This window comes from Chinchilla lanigera, unplaced genomic scaffold, assembly GCF_000276665.1.
Source record: "Chinchilla lanigera isolate Chin_1 unplaced genomic scaffold, ChiLan1.0 scaffold00038, whole genome shotgun sequence".
Lineage (NCBI taxonomy): Eukaryota > Metazoa > Chordata > Mammalia > Rodentia > Chinchillidae > Chinchilla > Chinchilla lanigera.
This window is the reverse complement of record NW_004955439.1, coordinates 13,085,715-13,109,825: the sequence shown is the minus strand read 5'-3', so window position 1 is coordinate 13,109,825 and position 24,111 is coordinate 13,085,715. Positions and strand designations below refer to the sequence as shown.

The window sequence follows — 24,111 nt, the reverse complement described above, 5'->3', positions numbered from 1 at the left end:
TACCTAGAAGAGAGAACAAGAAAGGTATCTGTCACCCTAAGCAGTAGGGTCTGTTAAAGGCTCAAAGGCTGGCTTCTTCTATTCTCTATGTATTCAATCAATTTGAACAGAGGGCTTAGGGTGGGGAAGTAGAGGTTGAGAGATAGAGAATACAAGAATCTGCCTATTCAACCTTAGGCTGGGGGTTGGACTGACCACAGGGTACTTCCCCTAAGAACCGATCATAGCCAACCTTAATTTATCAGGAAAACACTCTAGTCTGCTTGGCTAGACTTTATGCCTAGGAGACTCTACAATACAACCAAAGTATGGCTACTGTGTTTCCAATTCATCAGGAGTGTGCAGAGTTATAAGGTGCACTAATACTAAAATTTTAATTTAATGTGACTTAACCAAGTTATAAAGAGTCTGCTTATCACTGTTATTTGACATTTATGGTCTGTAATCATGTGTGTGTCGTGTGCTGTTCAGAACACAAACCTGATCTGAAAATTTTAAATCTAAGTTGTCTCATTAAGACAGTCAACTAAATCCTTTATTAACTTGAACCCTAGGTTGATTTTTTTCTAGTGTTCACTATTCATAAGGAATAGACAAATTCAATATATATAAATAAACCCAACCAAACAAAATGAGAACAATTTCATCAAGCCCAAGGTAAAGATGGATGTTTTAAGATTTTAAAAAATTGATCTTCTAATACTAGAGCTTAAGTTAGTACAGGTTCAGCATCACTCCTCTCCCATTCCCTTCAAATGTTTAATTTTGGATGATTTGTAGTGTTTAAAGTTATGACCTTGTGGCATTATAATTCACTAACTATTAAGAAAGGCCAGGTTTAATTTCTTGTATATACCCAGGCAAATATTCTTAAACAAAAAAATTTGTAGTAAGATTTTCTGATTGACTCTCTTTTAGGAAGTAACAAAGTTAGTGGTATGGGACTGAGAGTTTGTGTCCTTGCAAAATTCTTATGTTGAAATCCTGCTACCCAAAGTGCAGCTATTAGGAAGAAGGGCCTTTGGGAAGTGATGGGGTCAGGAGGGTGGAGTCCTCATGAGAAAGCTTGCTTCCTCTTTCTCTTCACCATGTGAGGATAGAGCAAGAAGGTATCCACCTGTTAGTCAGGAAGAGGATCCTCACCAGCAACCAACCCAGCTATCACCTGGAACTTGGACTTTCAGCCTACAGAACTGTGAGAAATAGATTTTTGTTGTTCAAGCTACCCAGCGTATGGTATTCTGTTACAGTGGGCTGAACTAAAATGCTTCCCTTGGATAATAAATATTTGTCATAGAAACTATCGAAAATGGGGAATACTTTTGCTTTTTAAATTCATGACTCTTAGTGTCTTAAAAGGATTGCCATTTGTTTTGATATTCATATTTTTCTAAAATTTGAAGTTCGTGATTCCTGATTTTTGGTTAGTACATTAGTATTTCCCATGTTTTCAAACGTCTCCCCAAAGATTTCAAAGGCTGCATAATTTTAATAGATGTACAAAGAGTACATGTACTCAATATTCCTTTATGGAATCCTGACTAGGAGTTCTGTTCTTATCAGCAGCAGCCACTCAACTGCATCAACACATGTGTCATAAAGAACTGCACTGTACCAGACCTAAAACACTTTGCTCAGTTAACTATTCTCATTTTTTTCAAAGGATTTATGTATTCGCAAACCTAAACTAGGGGCTGGGGATTTAGCTCAGCGGCACAGTGCCTGCCTGGCAAGTGCAAGGTCGTGAGTTTGATTCCTGGTACCGGAAGAAAAACAAACAAACAAACAAAAAAAAGAAAACCTGAATGAGTGCAAAAGTCAGGGAGTTGATATTTAATTAAAAGATACTGTAGAGACTCAGTCCAGCCCAGTATTTTCTATTGGGTACACTCGAGGGGATAGTGTGACTCCCCAAAGACCACACAATGGTTGACCAAGATAGTAGGAGACCGGATCTCCTGATGCACTGTTTTATGTATCCCAGAGGTCTCTGCTCTGTGACACCCAACACTCCTTCTTAATCTAGATATTTTCTAATTTCCCTCTTCTTATCCTGAGATGCAATTCACACATAATATAATTTAAATACATGTACCTTAAAACCAGTCTAAAATTTAACATAAAAAAGAAAGAAAAGGAAAATTCATGATAAAATAATACACACTTCTGTAATGTTTGGATGTGGCACCGGTGGAAGACATGTGATGCCAGATGGTCACACCTATATGTACAGAAGTGGAAACTAAAACCACAAACTGATGCACTCAGATTAAATTGGTGATTCATGCGCCACCATTGGGATTACCATTGTTGATGTGGCTTTCTGAGTTGATAAACACATCGTGATATAATGATGGGGGAAAAAAGTATAAACTTTCCTCTTTTTATATACACAGTACTTGAATTCCTAGAAAATTCAGAGCATCTTAAAACTTTGCCAAAGATAATTTATGTTTATGTTTGCAGCAGAGTTGGATTATAGGAGTCAAGTAAGTATAAATTGGTTTTAACTTGCATAAATGTCCACTGGACATTCAAAAGCCATATGGAAATAATTTTTGTGGCATAGAGCTCTCTGAAAAGAGCAGAATGTTTAACACCCTGGGTATCTGCCAACCAACTATCATAGATCTCATATTATCCTGACAACCCAAGACAGTGGCCTCACAAATTTCAAATAATTCCCTTGGGGGATGTCAACTGTCCTACAGAATTTCTGATCTAAGACCATGTTGCCTCCCACTGCTATAAGCATAGAAAAATATTCTTAGAAGAAGCTTTTGGAGAAAATTTTTGTTCTTCCTGGTATAAAGGGGTGTTTCTATGAGAGAGAATGTGGTCATAAATCACTCCTTCTTTGTTATACTCTTAAAATACAGTGTATGGTGCTGTAAATGATACAGAGAATTTGGACAAACTGTTGATTTTGATAAAAATAGGATCTAATAATTCTCTTTTTGTACAAAGTAATGGATACTCTTTTTCAGAGCACTGCATTAAATACACATTTCAGCCCTACTACTTTGTATTTATACTTTACATGCCCTTGTTTTAAAAAAATTACTCACAATAGGTATAATCTTTATTTGCTCCTTTGCAAATCTTAGCCAAGAGGACAAAGATCCAAGCTCAAGCTTTGCTTGACAACTCACTTTGCAGAGTAACTCTCTGGTTACATTCTATACCACCTGGTTGAACCTCAAAAGGTACATTCTAGAAATTAATATTTTGGCTCTTTGACTCATACTGACAAATACACTTCTCTCTTTGATGCCGTGTGTTTCTGAACAAAAAATGGCAAAAATCAATAAATTAATATTTAACTTGCTGAATATCATAAAATTTTTTTGTTGGACTGTGAAGCAAGGAAACATGCTGCCAGTCTGTTCTTTCTGATAAGAAAGTTTTTTGAATTGCAATTTTACTATGTATTTATCTTTATTATACAAAAGCCTGTGGCAATCAGTGAGAGAGATGCTTGCATCTTTGGTTTCATAAAAATTTGCATATCAAAAATATGCAACTATGTGGCAATATATTGCATAGAAATGTACAGTTCGATAAGCATAGTATTTTTCTTGGTGTTTTTGAATGAAAAGAAACCTTAAAGCAATGCTATGTTTGAGCCCTAAACATTTTCCAGAGAAATCCTCCACATCTATCTTTCATCTCTATTGTATATAAAGAGGTAGAAAAATATGGTGATATAACTTTTTTTGTATAATAGCATTAAATTAGTCTATTTCTTCTGAAACGCTAAAAGCACTGTTGCCTTGTTTTATCATTATATATAGCAAATTTGTGAACAGGACAAGCCATGCATTATTCCTATTTTATAAGTAAGAAAACTAAAATACAGAGGTGTTAATAGACAAGAGTAAAGGCCTAAAACAAAATATTTCAGGGATGAGGCAATTTTGCAGGGAGCTGGGCTCTAGGAAGGCTGTGAGGCAGGGTCAGAACATCCTCTCTGAACCTGACTCAATGCAAATGTGCAGAACTCAGACTCGGAGGGCCCAGGGAAATCAGTTTGTCTGAAATGAACTCAAACACCTCCCAGAATGGTCAGAAGGCACGTCATTAGATGTCACTTAGAGATATTGTGCTTTTCTTAGCAAACAAGTGGAATGATAATTACTTTAACTCAGGTAAGTGCTAAAATTATTGTCCTCGCACTACTCCCCTTTTGTTTTGCTGGGAGTGAAAGTAGAGCTGTAGATCGCTTTAGTGAGAGAGAGTGGGTGGGGGAGAGGGAGAGAGAGAAGGGGAGTTAAGGGATAAAGTTAAGGTGTTGTAAGATATGAAATAATTAGATTCTTACACAAAGACACCCCAGGAAATTTCATAGGAATTTCAACATACACTACTGCTATTCCACTGTACTGTTTGCTGGACATTCATAAATGTGATATTAGGGTAGAAATTGCAGCAGGACAGGGAGCAGTGAGCTGAGGTCCTACCTCTTCCTTGTTGTGCATCCTTAGGTAAATATCTTCCTTCTGGGCTTAGTACCTTTGCAGATAAATTAGATGAGGAAGTTTCCAGGGTGCCTTATAGTTCTAAACAATCTGAAATTCTGCAGCATCTCAAGATAACCTAGAGTAATACAAATGCAAGCTTTTAATGTCCAACATTAAAATCAACAAATGCAGCCAGGGACTGTTTACAGACAACTGCTTTACCATGAGCCCAAACTGGACATGTTTATCACAAAGCAGAGAAAACACATGTAGTCTATTTTACAGAAATCATATAATCCCTAAGAAAAAAATGTGTCAAAAGGTACCAGATTATGTCCTGAAATGGGAAATATTGTTCTAGTTGCTAGTGACCTTTCATAGCAAAATCATTCACTTGGTGGTTCGGCTGTCACGTAACTTAATACTGCCCTTTAAAGGTCATTGCCATGGGTGTGCCCCTGGGCACTTCCTAATGAATGCCTCTGATTTACCTCTTGCCCATAAAACATACTCTGTGATGAAGCACAGGGCCCCATCTACTCTGGGTGTGATGAGGAACATATTCACCCTTGTTTTAAAAGTATAGCACATATACAGACACCGGTGGGAAGTGGGGAGGAAGGACAGGCACACCCTCGCAATCCATGGTTATCTACATGGGTAGGGGAAGAAGTTATTCTTCTAAGGAAAATTTCCAGATAGCTAGAAGCGTGACTCTATGTGACATTACAATTTTGAAAAAATTAAAATCTTTATGGAATGTACCAAATATGGGAACGCTTTTGTGTTCCAACAACAAAAAATACTGAGCAATGTTTGACTGCACACTGTGATTTTTATTTTCTTAACTTGATCTTGAAGTCTCTTTTCAGACTGGTTGTGTGCCAAGACAGCCACTTCCTAAGAGACCCCTGAGCAGAGAAGGAAATTTGGGGGGTGAGGGGTGGGGGGTAGGGGTTGTCAGGTACAACACAAAGAGGTGAAACCAAAATACATAAAACAGAAGAAATTTGTCACACATGGATGCCCGAGAAGTTAGGAGCTGATGGAAAGTCTGGGGACTGGAGATAGCAGGGAGCTCAACCAGTGTGTACAGGGGCCCTGCTGGGACTGGAGGGTGAGTGAGCTAGCTACCAATGGACTGTGCCTTTCTTAGGTCCATGGGTGGTACCCCTTGGGTTTTCCAACAGAGATTTGTAGATTGGTCAATGGCTTTTCTAGGGTCAGTGGCTTTGGTCAAGGCTCACCCACTGAGGTCCTTGCTTAGGTACCCACCATGCAAGGGCATCCACTGATCAAGTTGACCTGGGAGTCAAGGGCATGTCCTTGCATCATAAGAAGGTCCTTGAGAGAGCATCTAAAGGCCTGAATACTTCCTAGAGCCTCAGCAGACATAATAGGATGCTCTTGGATCACTTTCACGCTGGATAGTACCAAAACCGAGACTCCTGAAAGCTACAGGAGCCAGAGGCAGATTTAGAGATCAGAGAATCCAAGCACCCCTTTTGCTGGTATTCCAGGCAGCTCCTTTTCTGCTCTCTGTAGGACATACTATGTTTACCAAGAGTGCGTAAGACATGTTGCTCAGCTATGGTTTAGCCTCCTCCTTGAGTTTTTTTGTTCAAGTTGTTCTTGGAAGGCCTGAGTCATTGTGGGCTCCAGCACTCAGATAAAATAGGCCAGGTTCTGTCCACTGCCTCAGGACTAACACTAGAGCCATATCTACCACCATGCACTAAACTAAAATCAAAACGGATCAAAGATCTGTTAAAAACACTACATCTGCTGGAAGATAGAATAGATAGAACTCTTGAAGACATAAGTGTACACAAAGACTTTATGAACTAAATCCCAATCACACAGGAATTATCATAAAGAATCAAAACTCAAGGTTGCATTTTATTAAAAAGCTTTTACATAGCAAAAAAAAATCCTCAACCTAATGAAAAGACAACCCAAAGAGTGGGAAAAAAATTTTGCCAGCTGTTCCTCAAAGGACTAATATCTAGAACATACAAAGAACTGAAAAAAGTCAGATCCTTCAGAATGGGCAGCTGATGTGAATGCACACTTCTCCGAAGTAAAAATGGCAAATAAATATATGAAAAAAATGTTCAGCACCACTAATCATTTGGAAAAATGCAAATTAAAACAATGCTGAGATTTCATCTCACTCTAGAAAGAATAACTATTATCAAGAAATCAACCAATAACAAATTTTGGCAGGGATGTGGGGAAAAAGGAACCCTTCTTCACTGGTGTTAGGAATGTAGACTGGTGCAACCACTATGAAAATCAGTGTGGAGATTTCTCAGAAAACTAGGATTAGAGGTCCTATTTGACCCAGGTTTCATGCTGGATAGAATGTGACACCCTTCTTTTTGTCTTCCCAAAAGAATTAAAACATCACAGCACAGAAATATATGTGCATCCACATTTATAGCAGCCCAGTTTGTAATATCTAAATCTCGGAAGCAACCCAAATGCACATCAATCAATAAATAGGTAAAAAAGATTTTTTTATATAATGGAGTATTACTCAGCCACAAAGAAGGATAAAATTGAGACATTTATAGCTAAATAGATAGACCTTGAGACCATAATCATAAGTAAAATAAATCAGACACATATGTGTAAATATTGAGTTATCTCTCTGGTGTGAGAAACTGAGTATGTAAGTAAGAACATAAATGTACAATAGATATTGTGAAATAGGAAAAAAATGTTCAAAAGGAAAAGGAACTAGTGAGTGAGGGGAGGAAGAAAGGGAAAAGAAAAAATAAGAAAAAAATAAAATGGAAACAGAGTTTTGTGAATAGGGGGTTGTCTGAAGGAAGTGGAAGGGAACGGGGGAAAAAAAGAAGCAAGATATGTATATTTAAAAAGGTTCCTTTTATTCCCTATAATGAATGTGATCATTACATATAATTAAATTGTGCCAATAAACTTAATTAAATAAAGTGGTAGGCCACGCTTCCATGGGTTAAGAGCTACCCTTTGAGGGCCCAACAGCAGGCTGGAAGAAAAGAGAAGCTACATGCCTACTACCACATGCCTGGATCTCAAACCCTAAGAGCAGTTATAGTTTTGTGGCTTTAGATGGGTTTGTCCCTAACCATGAATAGAAGGGACCTGTGAATTCACCAAAAAAAATGACTTTGGAAAATATTTGTTGAAAAATGAATGAAAGAACTTTCCTCAAGAGCATTGTCAGCCCCCAGATAGTCAGGTGGAGGCAGGAGGATCACAAATTCAAGGCTATCCTCAGAAACTTAGCAATTTAATGTTACTTTGTCTCAAAATAAATAAAATAAAATAAAATAAAAAGGGTTTCAGATGCAGCTCAGCAGCCCCTGGGTTCAATCATTAGTGCTGAAAGAAAAAAAAGGTACAGTGATAGGCAGTAAAAGGAAAGAGCTGAAAACCAACAGCAACCAAGATGTCCAACAGTTACTGAGTCAATTAGTTTCTTACGGCTGTCAGAGACATGGTGTCTCAAAACAACAGAAGTGAGTCCCCTTAAAGCTCAGAAGACAGGAAGTCCAGAACCAAGATGTCAGCAAGACTTAGTTCTTCTGGAAAGACTTATAGAAAATCTATTCTTGCCTCTTCCCCCTACTTCTGGTGTCTCTAGCTGCCGCTGGTGTTCCTGGGCTTAAGGGCATACCTCTCCTGCCTCTACTTTCATCTGCACCTAAGTGTTCTCCTGCATCTCTGTGTCTATCTGGGTATCTGAAACCTCCCTTGCTCTCTCTTATACATACTAGTTATTGGATTTAGAGCTCACCCTAAATCCATCATGGTCTCCTCTCAAGATCCTTAACTAGATCTATAAAGTACACATGTCCAAATAAAGGCCCATTCTTGGACATATGGGGGGGTCATGTTTGAAACCAATATACTGAGGTTATTATGCAATAAGACAATCAAAAATTATGCCTGATAAGAGTATGGACTGAAAAAGAGGCTCTTCTCATTTTTACTCTCCACCCCTGTGCAAAATTACTTGAGATTCTCCCCCTGTAAGCCAGGATTTCCTAGATGTGAAGCACAGATCACTTCTCTTCAGATAGTCAGGTTTTACAGCATGAACTAGATATACCCACATGTTGAGAAATTGGGTACAAATTATCCATTCTTTTGTAAAATAAGCATAACATATATGCTAAATTAAGGCATGGGTTTCCTGACAGCATAGGCTACAAGTCAGTCCTCATGGATCATTGTCTTCGCAGTGACTAATGGGCAACTTTACTTCTGACACTATGGCTGTTCCTAGAAATCTGAGGCAGAAGTAGAAAAAGAATAACATAAGCCACCATATTTCATAGTTCAGTTATCTTACAGCAGATAATTCATACTTAACATCGTATAGATGAGCCTCTTGGCACTATGTCTACTGAAACAGAAATTTTACATATTTCCATAATCATGAATAAATTTTTTAAGAAAAAAATTAACACACATAAAACTATCCTCCTTTATGAAGCTGTATTTTAAAGGGGAAGGGATATCAGATTATGAACCAAAAGATATGGCTCTAAAATGAACCAGACTGGCAACTGGATGACCTTGGCAGTGGTTCTTTCTAGATCTTGTGTCGCTTGCTGTCTTTTCTAAACCAGAGGAAAGCAAACTTCCAAGACATCTACCAGGTTCTATGCCAGAGTTATACCCTAAGTAACTATTATCTCAGAGTCTGATCATATTAGCAACTTCAGAGACAAGACTTATGTCTTGCCAAAGAATTGGGGAATTTAGAAAGGGTGGAGAGGAGAGTCAATAAGCCTGTATGATTTAGGTTTGAAAAAAGCTTTGAAAGCCTTTTCTATTTTCTCTTCCTGTATCACTGCACAGACTTGCTAACCAGCAGTGCTTGTCAAATCAGGCACAAGAAGGGTCAGCCCTTCTGAAACAGTGAGAGGGTCTAAGATAGAATAAACTCACAGATTCTGGAAGTTTCTCCATGCAGGAGGAGAAAAGAACCTTTCCCAGAGGTATGCAGGGCAGGATTTAAAGGCTCTGGTCATCAGGTGGCTTCTTCCTTCTTTTTCTTCCTCCTCTTCTTCTCCTCCTTCTTCTGCTTTTCCTCCACTTCTGAAACGCACTGAAACCTCTGAATCCATAAATCAAAATAAACCTTTTCTCCTCTAAATTCTGTATGTCAGGTATTTTGTCCCAGCAACAGAAAGGTGACAAATACATACCTCCTATTGTTTATGATGATTCTAAAAGAAAATCATCCTGTTCTCTTCATTCTAACCTTTGTCACGGAGGTTGTGGTCAAGCCTAGGGAGACTAAAGGATGCAGAAGAGTCAGAGGGCCAACACTCTGGGAAGATGAGGTGGAGGCAGGAGGATCCTCCTCCTTTTTCTTCTCCCTTTCCTCCTTCCTCCCAATCTCCCTCTTCCTCTCCCCCTTCCTCCTTCTCCTCCTTTTTCTTCTCCTTCTCCATCTCCATCTCCTCCTCCTTCTCCTTCTTCTTTCCTTCTTCTTCTTCTTCTTCTTGTGTAGTATAAGCCATTAAACCCAGCACATTTGCACTGAGCTGTATCCCCAGCCCTTGTTAATTGTTTTTAATTTTGAGACAGGGTCTCACTAAGTCACTAACTTGCCCAGACTGGGCTGTAACTTGTGATCCTCCCGCCTCATCCTCCTAGAGTGCTGGGGTTTACGGGTGACCATCTGACTCTTCTGCATCCCTTAGCCTCCCTAGGCTGGACTACAACCTCCACGACAAAGGTTAAAATGAAGAGAACAAGATGATTTTCTTTTAGAATCATCGTAACCATAAGGAGGCATATATCTGTCACCTTTCTGTTGGTAGGACAAAATACCTGACCTATACAATTTAAATGAGAAGAGGTTTCCTTTGGCTTATGGTTTCAGACATTTTAGTCTATGGTTTGCCGGCTCCATTGCTTTTATATCTGTAGCAAGACTAAAATACCATGATGGAAGTGTATGATAAAAGAAAGATCCTCACTTCATGGCAACCAGGAAGCAGATAGAGGAGACATAGCTTTCAGCATCAGGCTCCTAGTTAGCGACTTCTTCCAACTAACTCCCACCTCCTATTAGCCCATTCAGGTATGAAGTCATTAATGAGGTTAGCACCCTAAATGCATGAGTCCTTGGGGAAAGTACATATTTAAGCCATAAAAGGAAAGTAGTAATCTTCAGGGTGTAAAAACTTCATTAATCCCTTCGTCTTGTGTTCAGCATTACCAGGTTCCATGCTAAATAAATTTGGAAGAAATTAGTCACTTAGGTAAGTATGTTAAATGTTGTACCTTTAGAATTCCTGTCACAAATCCTAGTATTCATGTTTTCAGAGCAAGTGGCATAAGTATTGATAGAAATTATTCTTATTTAAGTATGTGCTAGGTGTGGAAGAGGTGGAAAGAGAGACATATGGAATTAACAAAAATTGGGTTCTACTTGCCAGAGACATAAATAAGGACCAAAAGATTGAACCACTAGCCATATAACCCTAGCGACTAAATAGCTGGTCCTTAACAACCAACAGTTCTGTTTGTCTCTGCCATCTACCCCTTTCAGACAAGAATAAATACTTGAGTTGTGGCAGGTAATAACAGTTAGTCTTTGCATAAACCTCCAAGTTCTTTTCATTTTGAAGTCCGATCATCCATACTTTGGGAGAGAAATCTTACTGACTGACAGGTATAGTTCAGGGAAATCCACATCTGAAGAAATCTAGATCCTTTAGCAAGGCCAGCTTATTTGGTCTGTAACAGTGTAACCAAGCCTAGCCATCATTAAACGAGGGCTTTCTGTAGGCTTTTTCAATCAGGCTTATTGGAATAGTCTGACCAATAAATCACCAGAATGAAAGAAAAAAGAATTTTCAGGCATTATCCCCAGATAGAGTTGTTCTAGGCCGAGGTTGTCCTAAGAGTCTGCTTCACTTGTTAGAAAAAGATTTAAGGAGATGTCATTTCCTTAGATTTGGGAACAGAAGAGTTAGTTGATCATTATTTTTGCAGTAATGCAACTGGACTCACTGGAGGAAAAAATTCTACCTCAGTGGAATGATTCAAAATGAAGTCGATAGGGCCCTTAGGAATTTCCCCAGGAAAGCATGAAGTGACATTATTATAACCAGAGGGCTAAATGATCCTTAGTGCAAATTTTTTTTGAATTAAATGTTTATTAGAGAATTTTAATTCACATCATGGGTTTAAGAAGGTTTGATATTATCATATATCTTTTTTTCTTAAGTTGAGAATTACCTAGGACTTTTCTTAGGCATTTAGTGTAAAAACCAGGACTTCAGATGTATGTATGCTTCCCCAAATGTACGCACATGGGAACTAGTACTGTACTTCAAGCTCTCTGAGACACTTTTAACAGTTGGGAATTTTTCAGTGGGAAAATTCATGGCTGGTTAAGTTGTGTCATTTATGAATAATAGTGGAGCTTCAAGCGAAGTGAAAATTCTTTGTAATTCATGAGGTGATTGAGTCGTCAATGAACCTATGCTTTGTGCTCCATATCTAGGAAATCCTGGCTTACAGTGGGAGATTAATCTATATTAAGGAGGATATGAGGGGAGGAGTGAATCAGTTCTGCTCGTGACTAATCTAAGCAAAGCTTTAATCTCTCAGTTCTCTGGTGAGGTCTTTTGAAAGCATTGGAAGAGAAACTTTTTTGTAGTACTTTCATTAGAAAATAAAAAAACCCTATTATTACCGACACTAGTAAAAGTGTATTCATCAAATGAAAAAAGATAAAACTTCTCATTTATTGAACCGATATTTATTGAACATCTCCTTTGTGCTGTTTTATCAAATAATAGTCAGTGAACAAAAAGATACAAAATCTACACTCATGGGCTTTGTAGACTAGCTGGGAAGATTGATGAATAAGTAGACAGTTGTACTGCAGTATGCTACCTTCCTGTTTCTGAGAATAGCGCTCTACTCACCAGTGGGCCTGAACAGCCAGAGAAAATAGGAACTTTGTGTTTCTTAGCTACAGTGACAATCACTGGGCACTCAATCCCAACTGCTGAATCAAAATCTTCTTTTCTTTTAGGATTAGGGTAGAGAAATAAAATAGTAGTGTGTCAGATTGCATTGCACGAACTAAGTTCATAGGGTCTGAGTCCAATGAGGGAGAAGTGCTTGACTTGGTGGGAACACTTTTTACTCAGTACTTCAGACACCAAATTTCTGGGGTTTCGCCTGTAGTAATGAATTGTGCAGCTCAGTGGACACCAACTGGTTGTCCAATAATCAATTTAATCCTGACACTATGCCCACAGGTTAAGGGCTCAGTCCTACAATTCTGTTCATGTTGCAGACGTCAGTCATAAAAAAATGGGTGCCCAAAATAATCATGGTTTTGTCTGACTTGGTTGCAAAGTCAAGGATTCCCACTGTCCCCTCCTCAGTTCTGATACCTTGCTACATGGCTCACAGAGCTCAAGAAGGCACTTTATGTAACACTTAATTTACTGATTTGTTGTGAAGAATACAAGCTCTGAAGAACAGCATGGAAGAGATGAAAAGGCAGGTGTGAGGCAAAAGTCAAGGAGTTTCCATGCCCTTGCGGAGGATACTTTTTCCTGTCACCCTAATGTGTTTACCAACTCTGAAGGTCTCTGAATACTGCTGTTTAGGGTTGTTTGTGGAGCTTTCATTATATAGGCATAATTGATTAAATCGTTGGCAACTGGTGATTGACTGAATCTTCAGCTCCTTTCTCCCAGGAGGTTGGGAAGTTACAACCTTTAATCAAACCTTGGTGTTTCTGGCAATAACCTCCAATCTGTTCCTATCTAGGTGCCTACAAAGAATGGCCTCATTAGAGCAAAAGTCACACCCATCACCCAGGATATTCTGAGGGATTTAGGAGCCTTATGCTAGGATCCTGGTGAAAAAGACCAATGTATCAATTAATATAAGACTCATATCTGGTATGGAGAGGCCTAACAAAGAAGTCTGGCTTTCACAGAGAAAAGAGATATACTGAGAGACATAATAGCAAGAGACTGCAAGCTCCCCAAGAGAGGAATAAAAAGGGACAAAGAATGATAGCCTCTTTTTCCAATGGCTTCTCAGCCATGGCACTGGCTCACTCCTTTCCTGGGGCATGGTTTTTCAAGCTTACCTCAGCTTCTATGAGATGCCCCAGGACATTTTAAAATATTCTCTTAATTATGCCTTCTTCAAAATGGGGCTGTGTCAGTTATTACCCAAATCATCTGGACTCTAAGACATATTCCTATAGGAGCAGAATTTGATATCACAGGATCACCTATACAGGAACATAGGAGGGTTCCCATGGGAAGCACCCTCTGACCAAATGGTCAGGCAGGCAGGCAAAGTTCAGGGAGAGACTAGAGATAAGCCCGCCAGACAGTAGATGTTTTTGGCAAAGAGAACAGCAGGTACAGAGGCCAGAGGCTGGATAGCATAGCATGATTTCAGAGCTATGAAAGGTTCTGTGGATGGAGCATAGGTAGGGCCATGCTTGTGGGAGGAGAATATCATTGCTGAGAGATACCAGTGACAAGAGAGGACTCTCAGATGGTTGGCAGAATTCATTTCCTCATAGATATAGTAACTTACTTCTTCAAAGCCAGCAATACACATGTGCACACACATGTGCGTACACAGAAGGAGACTTGCACAACTTAATGTAATTAAGAGAGTGCTGTCACGTTTGCTATGTTCTATGATTAGGAGGAAATTACACTCAAGGGTATAAACGGCAGCAGTTAAAGCCACCTGAAAGCCTATCCACCACAGCTTCCCTGCTTTGTCTCCACTTAGTCTAGTTGTGAATGCAGAAGTGGGGTATTGAGGATCTACTTGTGCACAATCCATGGTCGTCCTACTCTGGAAGAACTTTGATCTTGAACTGAAAAGTCTACCCAGAAATATTCGTGTGGCCTCAGCAAATATCATGTATTCTGCTTTACTAGAATTTCTTTCTTTTGTCTTTTTGAGACAGGGTCTCATTATGCAGTTCAGGCTGGCCTTGAGCTCACTTTGTAGCCCAGGCTGGTCTCGAACTTGCAATGATCCTCCTGCCTCGGTCTCCCAAGTGCCGGTTTACTACAAATTTTATATCTGCTGCAACATCTGTGGTCAAAGGCAACATTGTGGCTCAGAAAATATATGATTAATAAAATCACACTGATTTGGAGGTCTGTGAAAACAGATGCTCAGTCAGCCTCTGCAAGCTATTTCTTGTGTGTTTGGTGATTGAAACATCTTGAAGACTTTTCTTCCTCTTACCTTTATATAAGCTATTTCTTCATTATACTGTATCTGTATTGTTTAAATTGAATACACAGTATTAGAACTAATACCTACCTATATTCACTGTGTTTTGTTTAATAGGCAATCACCATCAGGGAGGTCAGCTCTCTATTGCAATGGCATCTGGTGATTACTGATATGTATATGAGTACTCAGAGATGCTGCTGTTTACTTTGCATGTTTATTTAATTAAGTGCACAAATTCCTATAGGCATGCAGTTAAAGGAGCTTTGACAGATTCCCCTTATGGAAGGCTTGGCTCTGTGTAGCTGGATCTCTCACTGGCACTGAAATTCCGAACATGCCTGGGTTTGCAATAATAAGTAGTTGTTTAATATCACAGAAGTTTTTGTCAGATTTGAACTAAGTTTATAATGTAAGTGCTTTAATAACACATTCTGAAATAAAGTTTAGTCATTTTGGTTGTACTGTATCTGTTCATTTCATGCCAAATTAATATTAATGAGCAAAAATGGTAGGAATACCACATAATAAAAATGTCAAAACAATCTATATAGGGTTTTACCCTCTCAATAGTTGTTCTTTAGTTACAGTGTTTTACTTTGTATTATGAAGCTACTTAATAAGAATGGTATTTAAAAGTAAAATCCTACAAAAATACAGGAAACTATTCAAAAATGCAGTGACAAAGCAAAATCATCCAATTTAACATATTTTACACCTAAATTGATTGATTTATTGTGTATGTGTGTGTGTGTGTGTAATTTTATTAAATGGGCACTTTTACCAGTGGATGGAATTGAATTCTGTGTGAGGTAATACAGGGGGAATACAAGGAAATAGGAACCAGGAAGAAATCTCCTTCATCTGTGGCATTCACAACTTCTCTTCTTTGGAAAGAATTAATATTTCCTGGGCTTCAGTTTAGCTCTCTCAGATTCCTGGGAAGATGAAAAGCAAAAGCAAATATAAGTAAAACATCATGAACTGTCTTACTTGACAGGATTGTCTTAGGCATCGGGTGGCTAAGTGCTTTGTTTAACTTTTTAGTAACCTTTCCACCATCACCGAAGAGTGGAGGCAAGGGTTGGAATTGTGGGGAAGCCTCTCAAGCTGTGAGCAACCAAAGAGGTCAGCACGGTGGCTATGGGAACACACTGTATCTACAAAGCACAGGTATTGATCTGTTAGTGGTTAGCTAAGAGCTCCCTGTGGAAAATATGCAGCTGCAACTATAGACTCGTAACCATGGCATGTAGGGATAGCTAAAAGAGTCCCCAGTTAGACAAAAGAATGAAGAAACAGTTTTGTTTTGTTTTTTTTCTGATTGTGATCAGATGGAGATGAATCTTCTTGTCTGGTGAAAGACATTGTAACTGGAAAGATCACAATTTAAAACATATATATGATCTTTGTACTTTTCCTAGAGCTTCTTTTGTTTGCTTGAGAATACCAGAACAGATAACTTTAATGTTTTATAGACAATTCAGGAGACAAGAGACACTAGAAGAGCTATAATATCATTTTATCTGTTAGTAACTTTTCAGACCTATCCAGAATGTCAAATATTTTTTCTTGGATGATGGATTGGGTTTTCCCCCCTTAACTCCTGTCTTTTTCTTGGTCTACATCAGGAAAATAGAAGTATAGTGTCAGCATTTGCTTGTCCACATATTGACCTTGCATCTTTCTTTTCCTTTGATACAACATTTCCACCCAGTCACCTTCTGGAAAGTGCCTTCCCTGATGGAGAAGTCCTCCGTCATTCTCTTTTATTGCACTGCATGCTTAGCGCTGAGAATGCTACCTCCACCTCACACCACCCCACTGCTCCCAGAAAACCTCCTTCCTGCTTGGGCCCCCAGGAAACTGCAGCCTCCAGCTTCATAACCTTCTCTGCAAACTTCATTTAGCTTCTTTCTGCTTTTCTCTCTATCTTCCCATATATTTTATGTTTGTGAATTTCACAAGAGGCTTTGTGTCAGAAGACTCAAAAATCCTCATTCCTGACCTCTCACTTGTACTGCAGATCTCCATTCCAGCTCTCTGAATTTACAGTTGGTGCTTAGAATTCTAACCAAACAGATCTCTTCTCAATGCATCCACCTGCCTGATCGCACCAGCTTTAATTCTAATCTTTTCACCTCCTTTTCCTTTGTTTTATGACCGCTTGGAGGCCCTTGCCGTGTGCCTGGCTGACACAATTGGCAGAGGATTCTGGGGCTGCCCACTGTGGTCAAGGCCTAAGCCAGGCTCTGGCTGCTCACTGACTAAGTATGGTGCAGACGATACAAAGGAAACAGTTCTGGGAAAAAGCTAACGGATTCACCAGTGGCTATGCCAAATCTTGCTTGGACTGCAGGCCAGGTTGTTTCTGCCCAATGTTTCTTCTCTCTCTCCCTCCTTGTTTCTCTTTCCTCACTATATCTTTTCACCAGATAGCTCTCCTTAGGAAATCCTTCTAGGTTAATACTGTTTTAGCATCTGATTCTCAGAGAATAAATAAATTCCCATCCCAAGGACTACTGTCTATACTCACAAAGACTGTTAGAAATATTTCTTTGTTTCTTTTTCATAAATCTTTGTTTGCTTCCTAGAGTTGCTGTTAACAGTATCTTGGACTAGCTTGCTTAGATAGATGAAATTGATTGTCTCACAATTCTGGAGGCTAGAAGTACAAATCTGAGGTGTTGGCAAGGTTGGTTCTTTATGATTCCTGCCTCTTCTTGGCTTCTGGCAATAACCAGCCATTGTTGACATCTTTCCCTTGGACATCCATCACTCTTATCTCTGCCTCTGTCTTCACAGGGAGATTTCCCTGTGTGGGGATCAAAAATCTGAACTGAGATCTCTTTAACAGCCTTCTCCATCATTGCCTACTAATTCTATCCAAACTTCTTAATGGACCTTCGGAGCCCCTCTGAGATTTAGTTCCAATTTCTTTTTCTAGCCAAATGCCCCAACTCATATATTCTAGTCTAATCAAGTCTGACTGTTCTCCATTTCTAGCATGTTCCCTGCACTTTCCTACCTTTTGCTCTTTATTCCCCACTATTTCATCATTGTGATCCCCCTTCCCTCTTCAAGGCTCTACTTATCTGAACTTTGTACATCTTTAATGACTTTGTCCAAGATACCCACAGCCACAGCTGACCTTTGTCTTCTTGGGAATCCTGTGGTATACCCCTTGCCACAATTATTTACAATAAATAGTAAATTTACATATCTTAAAGAGCAGAACAATATCTTTTCAAATTTTAATGCCCAAAGATTACTTACACAGGCATAAATACTTATTGGATCCTCATTTAAAATTTTTAAAAGTGCTTAGATATGACCAAAGAGCATAAAATAAAGTACTGTTTGACAAAGATGGTGAATCCACTGGAACCGATTCCATGGATGAAAAGTCACTCAGTGAAGAGTCACTCAGTTAATGAAACTTCCTAGGAAGTAATATACAAAAGTAACAACAATGGAGAGAAACTGATATGTGAAAGACACTGTGACATGAAGACACAATGACTAAACAGTGTTGGCAGAGTAGAGATCAACAGGAATGTAAGTCCGACCCTCCTGCTGCTGTGAGTGCAGAGAGGAGAACAAATGCATCCGATCCTTCATTTTCCACAAACAAAATAAATGGGATTTGGTGCTTACTTTGTGCCAGGCACTTTAGATAAAAAGGGTAAGACATAGTACAACTGCTATCCTAACTAGTATACATGCTGAAATGCATTTTGATTTCTGCATGGACAGGAAGAGGTAAAGGACCACTAAACCATGGTCCTCAGCTCCTTTTGCATTTTCTTTCCCACTACTGTCTTGTAAGAAACACTGCTGAACTGAAATCAGCTACCATTTGGACACTGTCTATAGATTCTTTCATGGATCTTACTCTGCCTGTGCTCATATCTTGTGTGACCTGGGAGTAACTGCACAGCTCCCACTCTCCAAAATATTCCCCCACCCTTGAAGATGCTCTAACTTTTCTCCATGAAACCTCAGGCCACTCTAATCCAAATCAATGTGGGTGCACCAAGATGGTGGAGTAGTAAGCAGCAGAGACAGAGCTTTTCTGAGAATCACAGTGCAAATGCTAGAATATAGCAATATGAGGAAGATAAGAAGCAGGGAAGTAGGTCCCCTGGACCCAGAAATGATCTGAAGCATGAATTGAAGCCCATGGAGAGACTGAAGCGAAAAACTTCAATAAAAAGAAGAGGTAGCTGGTGGAGCCTTCTCCCTGAGATAAGACTCACTGAGTGAGAGGAGCAGTTCAAACCTGTGGGCACACAGTGACTGCTGGCAACCCCAGAGGCCTCCACAGAGAGGTACAGCACTGGAGGGGAGCAGTGGACATAAAGTGCACTAGCTGATAGTGAGTGCTGAGGGCTCAGTCATCCCACCCAAGAGAGCAGTTAGCCAGGAGTCATCTTGGAGAGGGGCTGACTGAGTTCAGAACTGAGAATGGCGACAGATACCATCTAGCAGCTCTCAACTGGACTCAGGCCCACAGAAGCTGTGCTGAGGGCCATAAGCAGAATGAGTCTGGTCTCAGCCAGAAGGTGCAGGCTGGCTGAGATTATTCACTATTCTGCTAAAAAGCTACTCCTGCCTTGCTGAAATAAATTGGCATGGATCAGGACTCTATCTCCACACACTGTCTACCAGTGACAGCAGAGACATACCTGGAAGTGGACTTTTTCTTTTCTCTTTTTCTGTTGTTTGTTTTTTGTTGTTGTGATGGTGGTGGTGGTTGTGGTGGTAGTAGTGGTGGTGGTTTTGTTTTGGTTTTCTGTTCTTTGTTTTTTTCTCCTGCATTGCTTGATCTTGTTTTTATATGAGTGGGACTGCACTTTCTAGTCTCTTTGTGTTCATGGTTTGGTTCTGTTCTCCTTTTTATCTCTCTCTTCCCTTTTTCCTTCTAATTTTCTGTACAAGTTTCCCAAAGTTAGTATGATCTCCCTTTGTCCTCCAGCCTTACTTTTAATCTGTTCCTCTTCTTCTACTTCTCTATTTTCTCCCTAACCCGTTCTAAATTTTAACTACTGAGGGCAAAATTGACATATTAATGACTTGTGTACTGCATAAAATTTTCTGATTCATTGTACATTTTGCTATATAACCACAAATCTAGTTCATAAGGTTAAAGGTGGCAAATTAATGGCTAGCTCAGTTTGTCATTTTCTAGGCTGTGTTTGATGCTATTTTTATTGCTGATTGTGCCACTATAGCCAAATGTGACATAATTGTTCTAAACAGTTGTTCTTCCTGAGATTGACTAAGGGTCACAGAAAATACTGTGGCACAGTGCAAAGAACCAGGGGCTGGGCCAAACAGGTAGCAACTTCTTATCTCCAACAAATTGAAGAAGTAAGATCTTGCAACAGACTCAAAACCCAAAAACAAGGTACACTTGGAAGATACCTCAGAGAAGTAGTCATTTCCTAAGGGTACTGAATACTAGCAATAAAGCAACCCACCATAGGCAATTTACAAACATTACCCCAGTGATTAAACTAGAAAATGAAAAGACACTTAAACAAGATGCAGCTCCAGACATTCAGTTCACCAAAGGCAAATCCAGGGGGCAATGAGGTGAGACAATCCAAAAACCACCCATGTGACCTCTTTGAAGTGGTAACAACAAAGTAATCGAATGAGACTCTAGAAAAAAATCCAATCAGAAATGATTTCTCAGATAACTTCAAAAATGATGTCCACAAGGAAAATCATGCTTAGTGACACTAGAGCAGATACAGACAAAAAATAGAGGAGCTCAAGAAAATTATGAAAGTCACGAATGTTCAGCATAGGAAAGAAACTGAATCTATAAGACAGATTAAAGGAAATACCCATGAGAATAAAAATTCCATTGAAAGTATTTGCAGTGGATTAAGCCAATGTGAGCACAGGATCTCAGATATAGAAGACAGGCTTTCAGTTAGTGATCATGAAAAGAAAGATTTCTTAAAAATAGGAAGGAACCATGAGAAATCAATGCAGCAGCTGCTAGATGAGGCAAAAAGGGATAAATTAAGATTGATTGGAGTCAATGAAAAAGTAGGAGATAGCACAAATGATATAAAAAACTATTCACAGATGTCATAGCAGAGAACTTCCCTGGTAGAGAAAAAGAATTTGACATACAGTAAGTGAAGCATGCTGAGCTCCAATTAGCCATGATCAAAGAAATTTACAACCAGGCATATCATGGTCGAGATTCCAGACATTCAACACAAGAATAGAATCTTAAAAGCTGTTAGGGAAAAGAAACAAATCACCTATAAAGGAAAGCCCATCAGAATCACAGATGACTTTTCATCACAAACCCTCAAGTCAAGGAGAGCTTGGACTAAAGTATTTCAAATTCTCAAGGAAAACAACTTTCAACCCAGACTGATATACTCTACAAAACTATCTTTCAAAACTGATGGAGAAATAAAATACTTCCATAACAAATAACATCTGAGGAAATTTATTACCACCAAACCAGCACTCCAAAATGTTTTGAAGGACACTCTACAAAGAGATAACAAGGACTACAACACCATAACCTCCAACGGAAGGAATCTACCAGGAAAGGTAAACAATTAAACAGAGGGGGGAAAAAAAGAGGGGGAGACAACAGGAAAATAACATGACAAGGATATTTCAATACATATCAGTTATAACCATCAATATTAATGGTCTCAGTTCACCAAATAAAAGACACAGGCAGGCAGAATGAATCAAGAAGCAAGATCCAACAATATGCTGCATACAAGAAACACATTTAATTTGAAAAGAAATCCATAGGATGAATTTCTTTGAATGAAAGCCAAAGGATGGAAAACAATACTCCATGTGACAGGAACCTAGAAAAAAGCAGAGGTAGCTATTCTACTTGCAGACAAAATGAATTTCAAGCCAAGATTGATTAACAGAGATAAATAAAGCCACTATGTACTTGTAAAGGGAACAATCCAAGAGGAAAAGATAACAATCATATGTATATATTCAAATAAGCACTAATACAATTATATTAGGGGATCTCAATACCCCCTGTCACAAAGAGACAGATCAACTGGGCAAGAAATTAATAATGAAATATTAGAACTGTACCAAATTTTTGAACAAATAGACTTAGTAGATGCCTACAAAATGTTCCACCCCACAACATCAGAATACACATTCTTCTCAGCTCCACATGGGACATTCTCCAAAACAGACCACATACTAGCTCACAGAACATGCTTAAGTAAATGTGAAGGAATTTAAATTATCCCATGCATAATATCAGACCATAGTACAATGAAATTGGAAATAAATGACAAAAAACTGCAAGAACTTCATAAACACATGGAAATTAAATAGCATACACCTGAACAACCAATGAGTCACAGATGAAATTAAAGAAGAAATTAGGCAATTTCTATAATTAAATGATAATGACAATACAACTTATCAGAATTTATGGGGCACAATGAAAGCAATCCTAAGAGGAAAATTTATAGCAGTAAATACCCATATCAGGAAAACAAAGCAAGTACAAATAAATGACTTAATGGCAAACCTCAAACTTCTAGCAAAAGAAGAGCAAGCTAAGTCAAAAGTCCATATGAAGGAGGAAATTATAAAGATCAGAGCATAAATGAATGCTTTGGAGACTGAAAAAAAGTACAATGAATCAATGAATCAAAGAACTGGTTCCTTGAAAGATTAAATAAATTTGACAAACCCATATACAACTTTATCCAAAAAGGAAAGAAAAGACTCAAATCCAGGCAATTAGGAATGAAAAAGGTGAAATCACAATGGACCCTGCAGAAATCCAGAAGATCATCTATACATATTTTAAAACTTATATTCCAGTAAGATAGAAAATGAAGAAGAAATGGAAAGATTCCTAGATATATATGAATTACCAAAGCTGAATCAAGAAGATATAAAAATCCTAAATAAACCAATATCAATCAATAAAATTGAAGATGTAATTAAAAACCTACCAATAAAGAAAAGCCCATGCCCTGACAGATTCACTGCTGAATTCCACAAGAAATTTAGATAAGACTTAACACAAGTACTTCTCAAATGTTTTAATAAAATTTCAAGGGAAGAAATACTCCCAGATTAATTCCTGGAAACAAGAATTACCCTGATACCAAAACTGGAGAAGGACCCAACTAGGAAAAAGAACTACAGGCATATCTCTCTAATGAACAAAAATCCTCAATGAAATACTTGCAAAAAGAATGCAGCATATCATCAACAAGATTATACACCACGACCAAGTGGGATTCATCCCAGGCATTCAGGGATGGTTCAACATATGTAAATCAACAAATGTAATACACCATATTAATAGTCAAGGGCAAAAATCATATAATCGGGGCTGGGGATTTAGCTCAGCGGCAAAAAGCGCTTGCCTGGCAAGCGCAAGGTCGTGAGTTCGGTTCCCAGTACCGGAGAAAAACCAAAAAAAAAATCATATAATCATCTCAATAGATGCAGAAAAACCTTTTGACAAAGTCCAGCACCCATTTATGATAAAAACCCTACAGAAAATCGACTAGATGGTTTTTATCTCTATCTGATAAGAACCATCTATGACAAACCAACAGTCAACATCATACTAAATAGACAAAAACTGAAAGCTTTCTCTCTAAAATCAGGAACAAGACAAGGATGTCCATGGTCTCCACTCTTATTGAACATAGTCCTGGAAACTTTAGCCAAAGCAATTAGACAAGAGAAAGAAATAAAAGGAGTAATGATAGGAAAGGAAAAAATTAAATTATCATTATTTGCAGATGACATTATACTGTACACAGAAGACCCCAAAACTCCATAAAAAACTGCTAGATTTGATAAGCAAATTCAGTAATGTAGATGGATACAAAATCAACACTCAAAAATCAATAGCCTTCCTGTACACCAATAACAAATCTACTGAGAGAAAAATTAAGGAAACATCTTTCAAAATAGCATCCAAAAAAAATGAAATACCTAGGAATCAATCTAACAAAGGATGTGAAAGACCTCTACAATGAAAACTGCTCTGAAAAAGGAGATTTAAGCAGATATCACAAAATGCAAAGATATCCCTTGCCATACTTCCAAAACTTTTATACAGATTTCATACAGTTCTGATCAAAATTCCAATAGCATATCTCACAGAATTAGAGAAAACAATCCTAAAATGTATTTGGAACCAGTACAGACCTAGAATAGCAAAAGCAATTCTGGGCAACAAAGGCAAGGAAGGGGGCATCATAATCCCTGACTTGAAATTATACTATAAGGCTACGGTGGTAAAAAAACAAAAACAAAAAACACCATGGTACTAGCCAAAAATACCCCAAAGATCAATGGAACAGATTAGAAGTTGCAGTAACAACTCCAGATATACTCA

The 24,111-nt window shown here is 38.5% G+C and overlaps 1 long non-coding RNA gene across 1 annotated transcript in view; it reads right to left on the bottom strand.

Annotated features, from left to right (window-relative positions):
• Positions 1 to 15,479: 15,479 nt before the first annotated feature.
• LOC102017386 overlaps positions 15,480 to 24,111 on the bottom strand; it is a 56,055-nt gene continuing 47,423 nt past the window's right edge. Inside the window, exon 6 of the long non-coding RNA XR_001235176.1 lies at positions 15,480 to 15,655. This is a non-coding gene — a long non-coding RNA (uncharacterized LOC102017386). The remainder of the gene's footprint in view (positions 15,656 to 24,111) is intronic.